Here is a 20,351-nt window from a genome sequence, read left to right on the forward strand (position 1 = left end):
TTGGGGTCACCCGGACGCCTGGGCCCCCTTGGGGACAAGGCGGGGGGGGGCACGGGGTGACCCGGACGCCTGGGCCCTCGGGTCACTTCCCCTTTCGGGGGGTGGGGACGCGTGACCCCCCCCCCCCCCGCCCCCCCCGCGTTGTCCCCATGTCCCCGATGGCGGCGGCCGGGCTGGTCCTGGCGCTGGGCGCCCTCCTGCCCCCCCCAGGTGCGGGACAAGGGGGGGCCCCGGCGTCCGGGAGGGGGGAATTTGGGGGGATTCAGGGCGATTTGGGGGTTTTGGGGGGGTTATATTTGGGGAGGTTTTGGGGGGATTTGGGACAGTTTGGGGTGATTTTGAGGGTGTTTTCGGGCTTTGGGGGCAGTTTGGGGTGATTTGGGGGTATTTTGAGAGTATTTTAGGGTTTTGGGGGCATTTGAGAGGGTTTGGGGTGATTTGGGGGTATTTGAGAGTATTTTAGGGTTTTGAGGGCATTTGAGAGGATTTGGGGTGATTTGGGGGTATTTTGAGGGTGTTTTGGGGTTGTTTAGGTGGTTTGGGTTGATTTTGGAGTGTTTTGGGGGGGTTTTTGTTTTTTGGGGGGTGTTTTGGGGGGGTTGGGGTGATTGGGGGTATTTTGAGAGTTTTTTGTTTTTTGGGGGGGAACTTTGGGCAGTTTGGGGTGATTTGGGGGTATTTTTAAGGGTATTTTAGGGTTTTGGGGAAATTTCTGGGGTGGTTTGGGGTGATTTCGTGGTATTTTGAGCGTGTTTTTAGGTTTTTGGGGAGTGTTTTGGGATGATTTGGGGGCATTTTGAGATTATTTGGGGGAATTTGGGGACTTTTGGGTCGTTTGGGGGTGATTTACGGGTATTTTGAGAGTATTTTAGGGTTTTGGGGGGATTTTTGGGGTGGTTTGGGGTGATTTGGGAGGATTTTGAGGGTGTTTTTGGTCTTTTGGGGGTGGTTTGGGGTGATTTTGGGGTATTTTGAGGTTATTTGGAGGGATTTGGGGACTGTTTTGGGTGGTTTTGGGGTGATTTGGGGTATTTTGAGGCTATTTTAGGGTTTTCAGGGCGGTGTTTGGGGTGGTTTGGGGTGATTTAGGGGTATTTTCAGGGTGTCTTGAGGGTTTGGGGATGAATTTGGGGTATTTTGAGGGTGCTTTGGGGCTTTTGGGGGATTTTTGGGGTAGTTTGGGGTGATTTGGGGAAATTCTGGGGAACCTTGGGGGGATTTGGGGGGTTTGGAGGGATTTAGGGTTTGGGGGAGAAATTTGGGAGATTGGGGGGGAATTTGGGGGGAATTGGGGCTGTTGGGGGTTTTGGGGTAGTTTGGGGGATATTGGGGGTCTTTGTGGGGTGTGGGGGTGTTTTGGGGGGTGTTTTGGGGTGTTCTGGAGAATTTGGGAGCATTTGGGAGGGTTTTGGCTGGTTAAGTGGTAGTTTGGGGGATTTGGGCTCTTTGGGGGTTATTGGGACATTGTGGGGGATTCTGGGGGGTATTTTTAGGGGTTTGGGGGGATTTGGGGGTGTTTTGGTGGGACTTGGTGGTATTTGGGGTATTTTGGGGGTTGGTGGGGTTATTTTGGGTGTTTTATGCGAATTTGGGGTGTTTGGGGTATTTTGGGGTATTTAGGGGGTGGTTGAAGGATATGGGGGGTATTTGACACATTGTGGGGTATTTTGGGTGTATTTAGCGGTTATTTGGGGGTATTTGGGGTATTATGAGGTATTTTGGAGGTGCTTGGGGATTTTGTGGCGTATTTGGGGTATTGCGGGGTGTTTTGAGGGGTATTTGGGGGTATCGAGAGTATGTTTGGGGGTGTTTGGGGGCATTCAGGGTGTTATGGGGGTATTTGGGGGTGTTTGGGGGTATTTTGGGGGGTATTCAGGGTATGGGGGGTATTTTGGGAGGAGTTGGGGTATTTGGGGCATTACTGGGGGGGATTCGGGGGGGTTGGGGCATTAAGGGGACGTTTGGGGGTATTTTAAGGGTATTTATGGGTTGTTTGGGGGTATTTTGGAAGCAGTCGGGGTATTATGGCAGTCTTTCGGGGGTGTTTCAGGGGTAGTTGGGGGTGTTTTGGGGATATTTTAGGGCACTTTTGGGGTGTTTCCAGGACTTTTGGGGTGTTTCGTGGGCATTTTGGGTGTCTTTGTGGGTATTTTGGGGTGTTTTGGGGGTATTTGGGGGCATTTTGGGGGTGTTTTGGAGCATTTTTGGGGTGTTTCAGGGTATTTTGGAGGCGTTTTGGGGTATTCTGGGTTGTTTTGGGGGCATTTTGGGGGTGTTTCGGGGTATTTTGGCGTGTTTAGGAGGCATTTTGGGGGTGTTTCAGATTATTTTGGGGGTGTTTCGGGCATTTTGGGGGTGTTTCGGGGTATTTTGGAGGCATTTCAGGGTATTCTGGGTTGTTTTGGGGGTGTTCAGGGGGAATTTTGGGGTGTTCCGGGGTATTTTGGGGTGTTTAGGTGATATTTTGGGGGTGTTTTGGGGTATTTTGGAGGCATTTCAGGGTATTCTGGGTTGTTTTGGGGGTGTTCAGGGGGAATTTTGGGGTGTTCCAGGGTATTTTGGGGTGTTTAGGTGATATTTTGGGGGTGTTTTGGGGTATTTTGGAGGCGTTTCGGGGTGTTTTGGGGACATTTTGGGGGCGTTTCGGGGTATTTTGGGGTGTTTCGGGGTATTTTGGGGTGTTTAGGGGGTATTTGGGGGGCATTTCGGGGTATTTTGGGGGCATTTTGGGGTATTCTGGGGTGTTTCGGGGGCGTTTCGGGGTATTTTGGGGTGTTTCGGGGCATCCTGAGCGGTCCCGGTGTCCCCGCAGCTGCCGCCGAGGCCACGTGGTGCTTCGCGGGGGCGGGGCCAGAGGGGTGCGGGGCGCCGCTGGGGGCGGGGCCGGTGCCGCCCGCCCTCTGCTGCCAAAACCCCGCCTACGCGGTCGGCCCCGCCCCCGAGGGGCCCTGCGTGCCCTGCCGGTGAGCGCGGCCCCGCCCCCGCGCCCAGGCCCCGCCCACCCCACGCTGACCACGCCCATTGAGCCATTACCACCCCCCGTGCGGCTCTGGCCACGCCCACCCCGCGCTGGCCACGCCCATTGAGCCGTTTTAACCCCCTCCACGCGGGGCCGCTCTGGCCTCGCCCCCCGGCCCAGGCCCCGCCCACATGGTGTTGGCCCCGCCCACTTATTCCCTCTCTCCCACCCAGCCCTAGGCCCCGCCCACCACCTCCAGGTCCCCACCCACACCTCCTACTCCCACCCACGGACCACGCTCCCCCCCTCCCCCGGCCACGCCCCCACCCCAAAGGCCACGCCCCCTCCGGGAACTACCACCCACGTGCCAAGCTCCACCCACCCTTCCCTTAGCCACGCCCTCCGGGATCACACTGGGAGGGGGAGCGCCCCAGGGGGAGGGACCATTGAAGCCCCGCCCACCCTCCCCTGAACACTCGGGGGGGGCAGGGGGTGGAGTCCTGAGACCCCGCCCACCCTCCAGGGCCAACCCAGGCGCGGGTCGAGGGCGGAGCCACTGATGCCCCGCCCCAGGGGCACATTGGGGGCGGGGCGGGGGGGCGGAGTCGCTGACGCCCCGCCCCTAGGGACATCCCAGGGGCGGAGCTGCTGACTCCCCGCCCCCAGGGGCCCCCGGGGGCGGAACTGATGAGGCCCCGCCCCTAGGGCCATCCCGGGGGCGGAGCCACTGAGGCCCCGCCCCTAGGGCTGCCTCGGTGGCATGGGGAGGGCGGGAACGTTGAGGCCCCGCCCCTAGGGACATCCGGGGGCGGAGCCACTGAGGCCCCGCCCCTAGTTACATTCCAGGGGCGGAGCCGCTGAAGCTCCGCCCCTAGGGCCGCCTCGGAGGGGGGGCGGGCAGTGGGGGGGGCGGGCAGTGGGGGGGGGCGGAACCGCTGAGGCCCCGCCCCTAGTGACATTCCAGGGGCGGAGCCGCTGAAGCTCCGCCCCTAGGGCCGCCTCAGAGGGGGGGCGGGCAGTGGGGGGGGCGGAACCGCTGAGGCCCCGCCCCTAGTGACATTCCAGGGGCGGAGCCGCTGAAGCTCCGCCCCTAGGGCCGCCTCGGAGGGGGGGCGGGCAGTGGGGGGGCGGAGCCGCTGAGGCCCCGCCCCTGGGTCCGTCCCGGGGGCGGAGCCGCTGACGCCCCGCCCCCAGCGCGGCCGCGTGGGGCGCGTGGGCGCCCTGGGGCTCCTGCTCGGTGACGTGCGGGGAGGGGACCCAGCGGCGCCACCAGGACTGCGAGGGCCGGGGGGGCTGCGGGGGCCCCCGGCGGCGCTGGGAGCTGCGGGGCTGCGAGAGCCGCTGCTGCCCCGGTGAGGGGACACGGGGGGACATCAGGGGACATGGGGGGGACATCGGGACATGGGGGGACATGGGGGATATGGGGACACGGGGGGACACGGGGACATGGGGGACACGGGGACATGGGGGATATGGGGACATGGGGGGACACAGGGGGACATGGGGACATGGGGGACACGGGGGGACACGGGGGACATGGGAGGACACGGGGACATGTGGACATGGGGGACATGGGGACATGGGGGGACATCGGCAGACATGGGGGACATCGGGGGACATGGGGACACGGGGGGACACAGGGGGACACGGGGGACATGGGAGGACACGGGGACATGGGGACATGGGGGACACGGGGACATGGGGACATCGGGGGACATGAGGGACATGGGGACACGGGGGATATGGGGACATGGGGGACACGGGGGGACATGGGGACATGGGGGGGACATCGGGACATGGGGGGACATGGGGGACACAGGGACACAGGGGGACACAGGGGGACATGAGGAGATGGGGGACACGGGGGGACATGGGGGGACATGGGGGGGGACATGGACATGGGGACACGGGAGGGACATGGGGGACATGGGGACATGGGGGGGACATCGGGACACAGGGGGACATGGGGGATATGGGGACATGGGGGGACACAGGGGGACATGAGGACATGGGGGACACGGGCGGACATGGGGGGACATGGGGGGGACATGGGGGACATGGGGGACATGGGAGGACACGGGGGACATGGGAGGACACGGGGACATGTGGACATGGGGGACATGGGGACATGGGGGGACATCGGCAGACATGGGGGACATCGGGGGACATGGGGACACGGGGGGACACAGGGGGACACGGGGGACATGGGGACATCGGGGGACATGGGGGACATCGGGGGACATGGGGACACGGGGACATGGGGACATGGGGACACGGGGACATGGGGACATCGGGGGACATGGGGGACATCGGGGGACATGAGGGACATGGGGACATGGGGGATATGGGGACATGGGGGATACGGGGACATGGGGACATGGGGGGACATTGGGACACGGGGGACACAGGGGGCATGGAGACATGGGGACATGGAGAACATGGGGACATGGGGGACATGGGGGGACAGGGACATGGGAGGACGTGGAGGACACGGGGACGTGGGGATGTGGGGGGATACACGAGGGGGACATTGGAACATGGGGGACACAGGGACATGGGGGGACATAGAGGGAGACATGGGGATATGGGGACATTGGGGGACATGGTGGGACATGGGGGACAGGGACATGGAGACATGGGACATCGGGATATGGGGACATGGGACATCGGGATATGGGGACATGGGGACATGGCAGGGCACAGGGACATGGGGACATGAGGGGACACACGGACATGTAGGAACATGGGGACACAGAGGGACATGGGGGACCACGGGGGGGGGGACATGGGGGGACACAGAAGGCCATGGGGACAAGACATGAGGGGCCATGGGAGTTATGGGGGGGATATAGGGGACACGGGGACACAGGGACATAGGGGGGCAATTGGGGGACACGGGGTGACAGGGAAGGCCGTGGGGGACATGAAGGGACACGGCATGGGGGGACACAGGAGGGACATGGCAGACATGGGGGACATGGGGGGACATGTGTCACCTCCCTGTGCCCCCGCAGGGGGAAGGGGGAGGGCTGATGACCCTGGGGTGTCCCTGTCCCCATTGGGTCATTGTCCCCATTCGTTGTCCCCATGGGTGTCCCTGTCCCTATTGGGTATCATTGTCCCCATTGGATATCATTGTCCCCATTGCTGTCATTGTCCCCATTGGGTCATTGTCCCCACGGGTGTCACTGTCCCCACGGGTGTCCCTGTCCCCATTGGATATCATTGTCCCCATGGGTGTCGCTGTCCCCACGGGTGTCCTTGTCCCCATTGTTGTCCCTGTCCCCATCGGGTCATTGTCCCCACGGGTGTCCCTGTCCCCATTGGGTGTCGTTGTCCCCATTGGGTATCATTGTCCCCATTGGGTCATTGTCCCCATTGGGCCATTGTCCCCATTGGGTATCATTGTCCCCACGGGTGTCGCTGTCCCCACGGGTGTCGCTATCCCCATTGGGTGTCGCTGTCCTCATTGGGTATCATTGTCCCCACGGGTGTCCCTGTCCCCATTGGGTATCATTGTCCCTGTCCCCACAGAGGGGGGAGGCTGGTCGCCCTGGTGTGTCCCTGTCCCCATTGGGTATCATTGTCCCCATTGGGTCATTGTCCCCATTGCTGTCATTGTCCCCATTGGGTATCATTGTCCCCACGGGTGTCGCTGTCCCCACGGGTGTCCCTGTCCCCATTGGGTATCATTGTCCCCATCGGGTCATTGTCCCCATTGGGTCATTGTCCCCATTGGGTGTCATTGTCCCTGTCCCCGCAGAGGGGGGGGGGCTGGTCGCCCTGGTGTGTCCCTGTCCCCATTGGGTGTCATTGTCCCCATTGGGTCATTGTCCCCACGGGTGTCGCTGTCCCCATTGGGTGTCGCTGTCCCCATTGGGTGTCATTGATTGGGTGTCATTGTCCCCATCGGGTCATTGTCCCCATTGGGTATCATTGTCCCCACGGGTGTCGCTGTCCCCACGGGTGTCGCTGTCCCCATTGGGTCATTGTCCCCATTGGGTGTCATTGTCCCCATTGGGTATCATTGTCCCTACGGGTGTCGCTGTCCCCATTGGGTCATTGTCCCCCTTGCTGTCATTGTCCCCATTGGGTATCATTGTCCCCACGGGTGTCGCTGTCCCCACGGGTGTCATTGTCCCCATTGGGTCATTGTCCCCATTGGGTGTCATTGTCCCCATTGGGTATCATTGTCCCCACGGGTGTCGCTGTCCCCATTGGGTCATTGTCCCCCTTGCTGTCATTGTCCCCACGGGTGTCGCTGTCCCCATTGGGTGTCATTGTCCCCATCGGGTCATTGTCCCCATTGGGTATCATTGTCCCCACGGGTGTCGCTGTCCCCACGGGTGTCGCTGTCCCCATTGGGTATCATTGTCCCCATCGGGTCATTGTCCCCATTGGGTGTCGCTGTCCCCATTGGGTGTCATTGTCCCTGTCCCCGCAGAGGGGGGGGGCTGGTCGCCCTGGTCGCCCTGGGGCGGCTGCTCCGCCTCCTGCGGGGGGGGGCAGGAGCGGCGCCACCGCGCATGCGCGAGCCCCGCCCCGCGCTGCGGCGGCGCCTGCCCCCCCGGCGAGAGCGGCCAGAGCCGCGCGTGCGCGGAGCAGCCCTGCCCACGTGAGCGGGGCGGGGCCAAGGGGCGGGGCCTCGGGGAGGGGAGGGCGAAACTAGAGGCGCGCGGGCGGGGCTACGGGAAGGGGCGGGGCCAAGGGGCGGGGCCGCGGGGAGGGGAGGGCGAAACTAGAGGCGCGCGGGCGGGGCTAGCTGGGGGCGGGGCTACAGGAAAAGGGGCGGGGCCACGGAGAGCGGCGAAGGGGGATAAAGGGAGGGGGGAGGAGGAAGGGCGGGGCTTGGGGGAGCAGGGAGAGGCCGTGGGGCGGGGCTAGCGGGGGGCGGGGCTCGGGGGCGGGGCCAGGTGGGCGGGGCTATTGGGGCCGGGGGATTCTGGGCGGGGCCAGACTGCGGGGGGGGGGACACGAGGCGGGGCTCATGGGGGACAATGGGGACATGGGGGGACACAGAGGGACAGGGGGACACGGGGGCTCATGGGGGACATGGAGGGACATGGGGGGGACATTGGGGACATGGAGGACATGGAAAGACACAGGGGACATTGGGAGGGATATGGGGGGACATAAAGGGGGTCATTGGGGACATGGGGGCATCATTGGAGACATGGGGGACATTGGGGACATGAGGGGACATTGGGGGGGCTCATGGGGACATGGAGGGGCTCATGGGGGGTCATTGGAGACATGGGGGGACATTGGGGACATGGGGGGGCTCATGGTGACATGGGGGACATGGGGGGGCATTGGGGTCTCATGGGGGGTCATTGGGGACACCGGGGGCTCATGGGGACATGGGGGGACATTGGCGGTCATTGGGGACATGGGGGGACATTGGGGTCTCATGGGGGGGTCATTGGGGACACCGGGGGCTCATGGGGACATGGGGGGACATTGGGGGGTCATTGGGGACATGGGGGGACATTGGGGTCTCATGGGGGGGTCATTGGGGACACGGGGGCTCATGGGGACATGGGGGGGTCACTGGGGTCTCCTGGGGGTCATTGGGGACATGGGGGGACATTGGGGTCTCATGGGGGGTCATTGGGGACACGGGGGCTCATGGGGACATGGGGGGGTCACTGGGGTCTCCTGGGGGTCATTGGGGACATGGGGGGACATTGGGGTCTCATGGGGGGTCATTGAGGACACGGGGATTTCATGGGTGGTCATTGGGGACATGGGGGGACATTGGGGGCTCATGGGGGGTCATTGGGGACACGGGGATTTCATGGGTGGTCATTGGGGACATGGGGGGACATTGGGGGCTCATGGGGGGTCATTGGGGACATGGGGGGTCACTGGGGTCTCCTGGGGGTCATTGGGGACATGGGGGGACATTGGGGGTCATTGGGGACATGGGGGGTCACTGGGGTCTCCTGGGGGTCACTGGGGCCGTTGGGGACGTCGCCGTCCCCGCAGGGCCGGGCGCGTGGGGGCCCTGGGGGCCCTGGGCCCCGTGCGGCGGCGGCTCCTGCCGGGGGCCGGGGTCGGATCCGCGGCAGAGCCGGAGCCGCCGCTGCGACAGCCCCGAGCCCTCCCGGGACCCCCCGGGGCCGCCCTGTCCCGGCGCCGACAGGGACACCCGGCCCTGCCCGGGGCTGCCGCCCTGTCCCGGTGAGTGGAGGGGCCCAGGCGGCCGGGAAGGGCCCCGGTGTCCGGGGCGGGGGGGGTTGGGGCCGTGTCCGGGTGTCCCCGGCGCCCCCGTGACCCCCCCCACCCCCCCCCCCCGCAGAGGACGGCGCGTGGGGGCCCTGGTCTCCCGTGAGCCCCTGCGCGGTCACGTGCGGGCTGGGGGCGGTGACGCAGCGCCGCGCCTGCGACGCCCCGCCCCCCCGGCACGGCGGCCGCGGTTGCCCCGGCGACGCCACGAGGGTGGAGCTCTGCGGGCCCTTCGGCCAATGCCCGGGTGAGGGGCGGGGCTTGCGGAAAGGGGCGGGGCTTCGCGCCGGGGAGGGGGGAGCCCGGCTGGGGGAGGCGCCATCTTGGGGAGGTGCCAGCCGCCATCTTGGGGAGGTGCCAGTCACCATTTTGGGGAGGTCCCAGCCGCCATCTTGGGGGTGCCAGCCGCCATCTTGGGGAGGTCCCAGCCACCATCTTGGGGAGGTGCCAGTCACCATCTTGGGGAGGTCCCAGCCGCCATCTTGGGGAGGTGCCAGCCGCCATCTTGGGGGGGCCCCAGCCGCCATCTTGGGGAGGTGCCAGCCGCCATCTTGGGGGGCCCCAGCCGCCATCTTGGGGAGGTGCCAGCCGCCATCTTGGGGAGGTGCCAGTCACCATCTTAGGGAGGTCCCAGCCGCCATCTTGGGGAGGTGCCAGTCGCCATCTTGGGGAGGTGCCAGCCGCCATCTTGGGGGCCCCCAGCCACCATCTTGGGGAGGTCCCAGCCGCCATCTTGGGACGGTGCCAGTCGCCATATTGGGGGGCCCCAGCCGCCATCTTGGGGAGGTCCCAGCCGCCATCTTGGGGAGGTCCCAGTCGCCATCTTGGGGAGGTGCCAGCCGCCATCTTGGGGGTGCCAGCCGCCATCTTGGGGAGGGGCCAGTCGCCATCTTGGGGAGGTCCCAGCCGCCATCTTGGGGGGGCCCAGCCACCATCTTGGGGGAGGTCCCAGTCGCCATCTTGGGGAGGTCCCGGCCGCCATCTTGGGGAGGTCCCAGCCACCATCTTGGGGAGGTGCCAGTCACCATCTTGGGGAGGTCCAAGCCGCCATCTTGGGGAGGTCCCAGCCACCACCTTGGGGATCCCCAGTGGCCATTTTAGGGGGGAGGGCCCAGCTGCCATCTTGGGGGGGGTCCCGTCATCCATCTTGGGGTGGGGTGGGGGGGGGAAGGGTGTCTGCCATCTTGGGAGGGTCTTTCAGCCATGTTGGTAGGGCCCATCGGCCATGTTGGGAGGGTCCTGTCAGCCATCTTGGGAGGGTCTTTGGGCCATGTTGGGGGTCCTGTCAGCCATGTTGGGGTCCCACGGGCATCGTTGGGGTTTCATCGGCCATCTTGGGAGGGTCTGTTGGCCATGTTGGGAGGTCCCGTGGGCCATGTTGGGGTCACATCGGCCATCTTGGGGTCCCGTCGGGGGGGGGGGGGGGTGGGGGGGGGGGGGGGGGGGGGGGGGAATGGGGGGGGAGGTCATGGGGGGGGGGGCATGTAGGGGTCCCGTCGGCCATCTTGGGGTCCCCGTCGGCCATCTTGGGCGGGCCGGTCGGCCATGTTGGGAGGTCCCATGGGCCATGTAGGGGTCCCGTGGCCATCTTGGGGTCCTGTTGGCCATCTTGGCAGATCCTATCGGCCATGTTGGGAGGTCCCATGGGCCATGTAGGGGTCGCGTCGGCCATCTTGGGGTCCCGTCGGCCATGTTGGGCGGGCCAGTCGGCCATGTTGGGAGGTCCCATGGGCCATGTCGGGGTCACGTCGGCCATGTTGGGGTGCCATCAGCCATGTTGGGCGGGCCGGTCGGCCATGTCGGGGTCCCATGGGCCATGTTGGGGTCGCGTCGGCCATCTTGGGCGGGCCGGTCGGCCATGTTGGGGTCCCATGGGCCATGTAGGGGTCGCGTCGGCCATCTTGGGCTGCCATCGGCCATGTTGGGCGGGCCGGTCGGCCATGTTGGGAGGTCCCATGGGCCATGTCGGGGTCGTGTCGGCCATCTTGGGGTGCCATTGGCCATCTTGGCAGATCCTATCGGCCATGGTGGGAGGTCCCATGGGCCATGTCGCGGTCACGTCGGCCATCTTGGGGTGCCATCGGCCATGTTGGGCGGGCCGGTCGGCCATGTCGGGGTCCCATGGGCCGTGTCGGGAGGGTCCCTGGGCCATGCGGATGGGGTCCCCCCGCGCCCACATCCCCGTCCCCTCCGCAGTGGGCGGCCATTGGGGCGAGTGGGGCGCATGGGCGCCCTGCGCGCGGCCGCCCGGGCCCAGCATCGCCTGCCAGCCCCTGGCCGGGCAGCAGCGGCGCACGCGGAGCTGCCGGGGCCGCTCGCCCGGGGGCGCCCCCTGCCCGCCCGGGCCCCCGGGGACCATCGAGGTGCGCGCCTGCTACAGCCTGCAGTTCTGCAAGCGTGAGTGCCTAGAGACACCCTATGGATACCCTATGGATATCCTATAGACACCTATAGATACCCTATAGACACCCTACAGCCTGCAGTTCTGCAAGCGTGAGTGCCTATAGACACCCTATAGATACCCTATGGATACCCTATAGACACCTATAGATACCCTATAGACACCCTACAGCCTGCAGTTCTGCAAGCGTGAGTGCCTATAGACACCCTATAGATACCCTATGGATACCCTATAGACACCTATAGATACCCTATAGACACCTATAGATACCCCATAGACACCCTACAGCCTGCAGTTCTGCAAGCGTGAGTGCCTATAGACACCCTATAGATACCCTATGGATATCCTATAGACACCTATAGATACCCTACAGCCTGCAGTTCTGCAAGCGTGAGTGCCTATAGACACCTTATAGATACCCTATAGATACCCTATAGACACCCTACAGCCTGCAGTTCTGCAAGCGTGAGTGCTTATAGACACCTTATAGATACCCTATGGATATCCTATAGACACCCCATAGACACCCTAGAGCCTGCAGTTCTGCAAGTGTGAGTGCCTATAGACACCTTATAGATACCCTATAGACACCCTACAGCCTGCAGTTCTGCAAGCGTGAGTGCCTATAGACACCTTATAGATACCCTATGGATATCCTGTAGACACCTATAGATACCCCATAGACACCCTAGAGCCTGCAGTTCTGCAAGCGTGAGTGCCTATAGACACCCTATAGATACCCTATGGATATCCTATAGACACCTATAGATACCCTATAGACACCCTAGAGCCTGCAGTTCTGCAAGCGTGAGTGCCTATAGACACCCTATAGATACCCTATGGATATCCTATAGACACCTATAGATACCCTATAGACACCCTAGAGCCTGCAGTTCTGCAAGCGTGAGTGCCTATAGACACCCTATAGATACCCTATGGATACCCTATAGACACCCCATAGACACCCTAGAGCCTGCAGTTCTGCAAGCGTGAGTGCCTATAGACACCTTATAGATACCCTATGGATATCCTATAGACACCTATAGATACCCTATAGACACCTATAGCAGCCCATAGACACCCTACAGCCTGCAGTTCTGCAAGCGTGAGTGCCTATAGACACCCTATAGATACCCTATGGATATCCTATAGACACCTATAGATACCCTATAGACACCCTAGAGCCTGCAGTTCTGCAAGCATGAGAGCCTATAGACATCCTATAGATACCCTATAGACACCCCATAGACACCCTAGAGCCTGCAGTTCTGCAAGCGTGAGTGCCTATAGATACCTTACAGATACTCTATAGACACCTATAGATACCTTATAGGCATTTATAGGCACCCATAGACATCCTACAGCCTGCAGTTCTGCAAGCGTGAGTGCCTATAGATACCCTATAGACACCTATAGGAGCCCATAGACACCCTATAGACACCATAGAGCCTGCAGTTCTGCAAGTGTGAGTGCCCATAGACACCCAGAGATATCCTATAGACACCCTATAGACACCTATAGGGACCCTATAGACACCTATACATACCCTACATCCTGCAGTTCTGCAAGCGTGAGTGCCTATAGATACCCTACAGACACCTATAGGAGCCCATAGACACCCTATAGGAGCCCATAGACATGCTACAGCCTGCAGTTCTGCAAGCTTGAGTGCTTATAGACACCCTATAGACACCCAATAGACACCTATAGATACCCTATAGACACTCTATAGACACCTATAGCAGCCCATAGACACCCTACAGCCTACAGTTCTGCAAGCGTGAGTGCCTATAGGTACCCTATAGACACCCTATAGACACCCATAGACATCCTACAGCTTGCAGTTCTGCAAGCTTGAGTACCTATAGACACCCTATAGACACTTATAGACACCCTATAGCAGCCCATAGACACCCTAGAGCCTGCAGTTCTGCAAGCAAGTGCCTATAGACACCCTATAGACACCTTATAGACACTTATAGGAGCCCATAGACACCCTACAGCCTGCAGTTCTGCAAGCATGAGTGCCTATAGACACCCATAGATACCCTATAGATACCTATACACACCTATAGGCACCTATGGGCTCCCTTGTACCCTATGGGCACCCTATAGAGACCCTAGAGACACCGCCTATGTACCCTATGGATGACCTATAGATACTCTGTAGAGACCCTTTGGTTCATACGAACTCTTAGGATCCCTATAGAGACCCTATAGGCACCCCTTGGGCCTCTATGGGTATTTTAGGGGCTTCTATGCACCCTATAGGCCCCTTATGCACTCCATGGGCACCTTCTAGAGATCCTATGAGCACCCTATACAGCCTAGAGAGACCCTATAGATAACCTAGGGACTCCCAATGGGCTCCTATGCACCCATGGACATTCTATAGATACCCTAGTGGGCCCCTATGCACCCTATAGAAACTCTACGGGCATCCTATGGGCACCCAATGGGCTTCTATACACCCTATAGAGACCCTATAGGCATCCCATGGGCCTTTACACATCCTGTGGATACCCTATGGGCACCCTGTGTACCCTATGGATGCCCTATGAGCTCCTATACACCCTATAGACACCCCTATGGAGACTCTACAGGCATCCTATAGACACCTTAAGGGCACCCTAGGGGCTCTTACGGGCCCCAATGCACACTCTATCAATACCCTATGGGCATCTATGCATCCCTGTAATGACCTGATGGGCACCCTGAGGGCCCCTATGTACCCCTATGGATGCCCTATGGGCACCCTATAGGCCCCTATGCACAGCCAGTGGGTGCCCTGTGGCCCCCCCATGCCCGCCCTGTGGCGACCCTACCGTTCCCTCCGGAAACCCCTATAGGCCCCATAGGTCCCCCAGCCCCCTATAGGTCCCATAGGTCCCCCAGCCCCCTATAGCCCCTATAGGGTGTCCCCCCCTTTCTGGCAGTGCCCGGCAATTGGTCGGAGTGGAGCCCGTGGAGCCTCTGCACCCCCCCGTGTGGGGACAGCCCCACACGGAGCCGCTACCGCGAGTGCCAGGCCCAGCTGCCCCCCTACCCGTGAGTGGCGCCTATAGGGGCTATAGGGGGCGGCCGGGGCAATGGGGAGGGGGACGGGGTAGAGGGGACCATGGGGGGTCTACAGGGTCAATGGGGAATCTATGGGATCAATGGGGTCTGTGCGGTCAATGGGGGGGGCTATGCAATGGGAGGGTCTATAGGGGATCTATAGGTCTATATGGTCTAGGGGGGTCTATAGGGGCAATGGGGGTCTATGGGGTCAATGGGGGGTCTACAGGGTCAATGAGGGGTCTGTGGAGTCAGTGGGGGGCGGGTCTATGCAATGGGAGGGTCTATGGGGGATCTATAGGTCTATGTGGTCTATAGGGGTCATGGGGGGTCTATGGGGTCAATGGGGGGTCTGTGGGGTCAATGGGGGGGTCTATGCAATGGGAGGATCTATGGGGGATCTATAGGTCTATATGGTCTGTGGTGGTCTATAGGGGCAATGGGGGGTCTATGGGTCAATGGGGGGGTCTGTGGGGTCAATGGGGGTCTGTGGGGTCAATGGGGGGGTCTATGGGGGAATCTATAGGTCTATATGGTCTATGGCTGTTTATAGGCGTAATGGGGGTCTATGGGGTCAATGGGGGGTCTACAGGGTCAATGAGGGGTCTGTGGGGTCAATAGGGAGTCTATGCAAGGGGAGGGCCTATGGGGAATCTATAGGTCTATATGGTCTATGGCGGTCTATAGGGGCAGTGGGGAGTCTATGGGGTCAATGGGGGGTCTACAGGGTCAATGGGGGGTCTGTGGGATCAATGGGAGGTCTATGGGGGATCTATAGGTCTATATGGTCTATGGCAGTCTATAGGGGCAATGGGGAGTCTATGGGGTCAATGGGGTGTCTATGGGGTCAAAGGGAGGGGTCTATCCGGTGGGAGGGCCTATGGGGGATCTATAGGTCTATATGGTCTATGGCGGTCTATAGGGGCAATGGGGAGTCTATGGGGTCAATGGGGTGTCTATGGGGTCAAAGGGAGGGGTCTATCTGGTGGGAGGGCCTATGGGGTATCTGTAGGTTCAATGGGGGGTCTACAGGGGCATTGGGGAACCTGTGGGGTGGGGGATCTATGGGTGAATCTATAGGGAAAATGGAGGATCCGTGGGGTCAATGGGGAATCTATGGGGCAGGAGGACCTGTGGGGTGGCTATAGGGTCAATGGAGGGTCTACAGGGACCTATGGAAGATCTATATGGGCAATGGGGACCCATCATGGATCTGTGGGTCAGAGGGCATCCATGATGGGTCTATGGGTCCCATGATGGATCTATGGGTCAAGGGGGGTCCATGATGGATCCATGGGTCCCACGATGACTCTATGGGTCCATGATGGATTTATGGGTCCTATGATGGATCTATGGGTCAAGGTGGGGTCCACGATGGCTCCGTGGGCTCCATGATGGCTCTATGGGTCCCATGATGGCGCTATGGGTCTATGGGTCCATGATGGCTCTATGGGTCCCATGATGGATCTATGGGTCCAGGGGGGTTCACGATGGCTCCATGGGCTCCATGGGTCCCATGATGGATCTATAGGTCTGTGGGTTCCGTGATGGATCTATGGGTCTATGGGTCCACGATGGCTCCATGATGGCTCCATGGGTCCCACGATAGCTCTATGGGTCTCATGATGGGTCTATGGGTCCATGATGGATGTATGGGTCCCATGATGGATCTACGGGTCTACGGGTCCATGATGGATCTATGGATCAAGGTGTGAGGGGGGGTCCACGATGGCTCCATGGGTCCCATGATGGATCTATAGGTCTATGGGTCCATGATGGATTTATGGGTCCCATGACAGATCTATGGGTCCCATGATGGATCTATGGGTCTATGGGTCCATGATGGATCTATGGGTCAAGGTGTGGGGGGGTCCACGATGGCTCCATGGGTCCCATGATGGATTTATGGATCCCATGATGGATCTATGGGTCTACGGATCCATGATGGATCTATGGGTCAAGGTGTTGGGGGGGTCCACGATGGCTCCATGGGTCCCATGATGGATCTATAGGTGTATGGGCTGCATGATGGCTCCATGGGTCCCACGATAGCTCTATGGGTCTCATGATGGGTCTATGGGTCCATGATGGATTTATGGGTCCCATGATGGATCTACGGGTCTACGGGTCCATGATGGATCTATGGATCAAGGTGTGAGGGGGGTCCACGATGGCTCCATGGGTCCCATGATGGATCTATGGGTCTACGGGTCCACGATGGATCTATGGGTCAAGGTGTGTGTGGGGGTCCACGATGGCTCCATGGGTCCCATGATGGATCTATAAGACTATGGGCTCCATGATGGCTCCATGGGTCCCATGATGGATCTATGGGTCCCATGATGGATCTATGGGTCCCATGATGGATCTATAGGTCTATGGGTCCATGATGGATTTATGAGTCCCATGATGGATCTATGGGTCCCATGATGGATCTATGGGTCCCATGATGGATCTACGGGTCCCTGATGGATCTATAGGTCTATGGGCTCCATGGTGGCTCTATGGGTCTCCTGATGGGTCTATGGGTCCCATGATGGATCTATGGGTCCCATGATGGATCTATGGGTCTATGGGTCCATGATGGATTTATGGGTCCCATGATGGATCTATGGGTCCCATGATGGATCTATGGGTCTACGGGTCCATGATGGATTTATGGGTCCCACAATAGCTCTATGGGTCCCATGATGGATCTATAGGTTTATGGGTCCATGATGGATCTATGGGTCCCATGATGGATCTATAGGTCTATGGGTCCATGATGAATTTATGGGTCCCATGACGGATCTATGGGTCCCATGATGGATCTATGGGTCTATGGGTCCATGATGGATCTATGGGTCAAGGTGTGGGGGGGTCCACGATGGCTCTATGGGTCCCATGATGGATCTATAAGTCTATGGGCTCCATGATGGCTCCATGGGTCCCATGATGGATCTATGGGTCTATGGGTCCATGATGGCTCCATGGGTCCCATGATGGCTCCATGGGTCCCATGATGGATCTATGGGTCTATGGGTCCATGATGGCTCCATGGGTCCCATGATGGATCTATGGGTCTATGGGTCCATGATGGATCTATGGGTCAAGGTGTGGGGGCGGTCCACGATGGCTCTATGGGTCCCATGATGGATCTATAAGTCTATGGGCTCCATGATGGCTCCATGGGTCCCATGATGGATCTATGGGTCTACGGGTCCATGATGGATCTATGGGTCCCATGATGGATCTATGGGTCCATGATGGATTTATGGGCCCCATGATAGATCTATGGGTCTACGGGTCCATGATGGATTTATGGGTCCCACAATAGCTCTATGGGTCCCATGATGGATCTATAGGTTTATGGGTCCATGATGGATCTATGGGTCCCATGACGGATCTATGGGTCCTATGATGGATCTATGGGTCTACGGGTCCATGATGGATTTATGGGTCCCACAATAGCTCTATGGGTCCCATGATGGATCTATAGGTTTATGGGTCCATGATGGATCTATGGGTCCCATGACGGATCTACGGGTCTACGGGTCCATGATGGATCTATGGGTCAAGGAGGGGCTCCATGACGGACCTATGGCTCAAGGGGGCTCCACGTTGTCCCCATGGCCCCCCCAGGCCCCCCATAGGGCCCTGTCCCCCCCCCCTAGGCAGACGCTGGTGCCCGTGGGGACGTCGGCCCCCGTCAACGTCACCTTCTGGGGGACCCCCCTGCCCCAGTGCCCCCCCCTGGAGGGGCAGCGGCGCCGCCTGCAGGAGACCCGGCCCTGCCTGCACGTGCGGCCCTGCCCCCCCCCGCCGGACGCCTGGGCCCCCCCGGGCTGGGACCGCCCCGAGGGGGAGGGGGAGGAGCCCCCCCCGCACGGTGGGAGCCCGGACGCCGGGGCCCCTTGGTGGGGGGGGGGTGGGGGGGGGGTTACCCGGACGCCGGGGCCCTTTATGTGGGGGGGGGCACCCGGACGCCTGGGCCCCTTTGGGGTGTAGGGGGGGGGTACCCGGACGCCTGGGCCCCTTGTTGGGGGGGGCGGGTACCCGGACGCCTGGGCCCCTTATTGGGGGGGGGGGGCACCCGGACGCCTGGGCCCCTTTGGGGTGTAGGGGGGGGGTACCCGGACGCCTGGGCCCCTTGTTGGGGGGGGCGGGTACCCGGACGCCTGGGCCCCTTATTGGCGGGGGGGGAGGTACCCGGACGCCTGGGCCCCTTTGGGGTGTAGGGGGGGGGTACCCGGACGCCTGGGCCCCTTTGGGGTGTAGGGGGGGGGGGTACCCGGACGCCTGGGCCCCTTGTTGGGGGGGGGGGGAGGTACCCGGACGCCTGGGCCCCTTTGGGGTGTAGGGGGGGGTACCCGGACGCCTGGGCCCCTTGTTGGGGGGGGGGGAGGTACCCGGACGCCTGGGCCCCTTTGGGGTGTAGGGGGGGGGGTACCCGGACGCCTGGGCCCCTTGTGGGGGGGGCGGTACCAGGACGCCGGGGCCCATTTGGGTTGGGGGGGGCGGTACCCGGACGCCTGGGCCCCTTTGGGGGGGGGGGGTGACCCAGACCCCCCCCTCCGCCATTTACCCCTTCCCCCCCCCACCGCAGGACCCTGAGGCTGCAGGAGCCGCCCGGAGCCTGCGGAAACTGCCCCGAAAAGGGCGAAAATCCCCCCAAAACCCCCAGCCCCCCCCCCTCCCCGGCACCCAATAAACACCCGAGGCTGCAGCAGACCCCGCGTGGGGGGGGGAGGGGGGGCCCGGACGCCTGGGCCCCTTGCGGGGGGGGGCCGAGCCAGCGCGGGAGGGGGGAGGAGGACGGGGATTAAGGGGAGGGGGGCGGTGCTGACGTCACGGCGGCGCGGCCCCGCCCCTCGCTCTGCAGTGCCGGGGGCGGGGCCGGCGCGGCGGGGGGGGCGGGGCCGCTCTTAAAGGCGCCGCGCGGGGGCGGGCGGCGCCACTCGGGGCGGGCGGCGGCGCCGGGAGCGGCGGGGGCCGCGCCGGGACCCGGAGCGGAGCCTATAGCGGCCTATAGGGACCTATAGAGGAGCCTATAGCCGCCCTATAGCGGCGCTTATAGACAGCCTATAGCGGCTCTATAGCGGCTCCTATAGACAGCCTATAGTGGCTTCTATAGCGGCCCTATAGAGACCTTATATCAGCCCTATAGCCTCCCGGTAGCGGTCCTATAGGTCCCTCATAGCGGCTGCTATAGCGGCTTCCCCCCTATAGGGCCTCCTATAGTCCCCTCCCCCCCATAGGGATCCCTTAAAGAACTGCCTTCCTGCCCCCCCCTCCCCCCGCCCAATATAGCGGCCTTTCCTTATAGCCCTCCCAATAGGTCCCTTATAGCCCCTATAGAATCTTCTCTCATAGCCCTCCCCCCTTTCCCCTATAGAGCCTTCCTACATAGCTCCCTTTCCCCATAGCCCCTCCCCTGCGCTGGAGCCCCTTTCCCTATAGAGAGCACCTATAGCTCCTATAGGCTGCTCCCCACCCAATGGCTCACTGCAGGGCAGCAGCTATAGGGCACAGGCCCCTATAGGCTTCACCCCGTATAGAACTGATCAGCCTCCCTCCCTGCTCTGAACCAGACCCCTATAGGCTCCTATAGACCCCCCCCCCCCCACCATAGACTGGACCTTTCCCCATAGGAGCAACCCTATAGACCCCCCCCTCCCCATAGGGCACCTATAGGACCCCCCCCATAGACCAGCCCCTATAGGATCC

The 20,351-nt window shown here is 61.5% G+C and overlaps 2 long non-coding RNA genes across 3 annotated transcripts; both read left to right on the top strand.

The window, feature by feature from the left end:
* Positions 1 to 156: 156 nt before the first annotated feature.
* LOC148591284 (uncharacterized) lies at positions 157 to 7,569 on the top strand. 2 transcript variants are annotated; one of them, XR_015914096.1, is made up of 3 exons: positions 157 to 210; positions 2,813 to 2,963; positions 7,404 to 7,569. It is a non-coding gene; the product is annotated as an uncharacterized LOC148591284 (long non-coding RNA). The 2 variants fall into 2 exon arrangements; XR_015914095.1 differs by lacking the exon at positions 7,404 to 7,569 and adding an exon at positions 4,154 to 4,313.
* A 3,881-nt stretch (positions 7,570 to 11,450) lies between these two features.
* Positions 11,451 to 18,500, top strand: LOC148591285 (uncharacterized). The gene is made up of 3 exons (XR_015914094.1): positions 11,451 to 11,584; positions 14,525 to 14,636; positions 18,299 to 18,500. It is a non-coding gene; the product is annotated as an uncharacterized LOC148591285 (long non-coding RNA).
* The last annotated feature ends 1,851 nt before the right edge of the window (positions 18,501 to 20,351 follow it).

Source organism: Tinamus guttatus, unplaced genomic scaffold (genome assembly GCF_059628265.1).
Source record: "Tinamus guttatus ecotype Peru unplaced genomic scaffold, ASM5962826v1 Tinamus_guttatus_pri_ptg000875l, whole genome shotgun sequence".
In the NCBI taxonomy this organism is placed as follows: Eukaryota; Metazoa; Chordata; class Aves; order Tinamiformes; family Tinamidae; genus Tinamus; species Tinamus guttatus.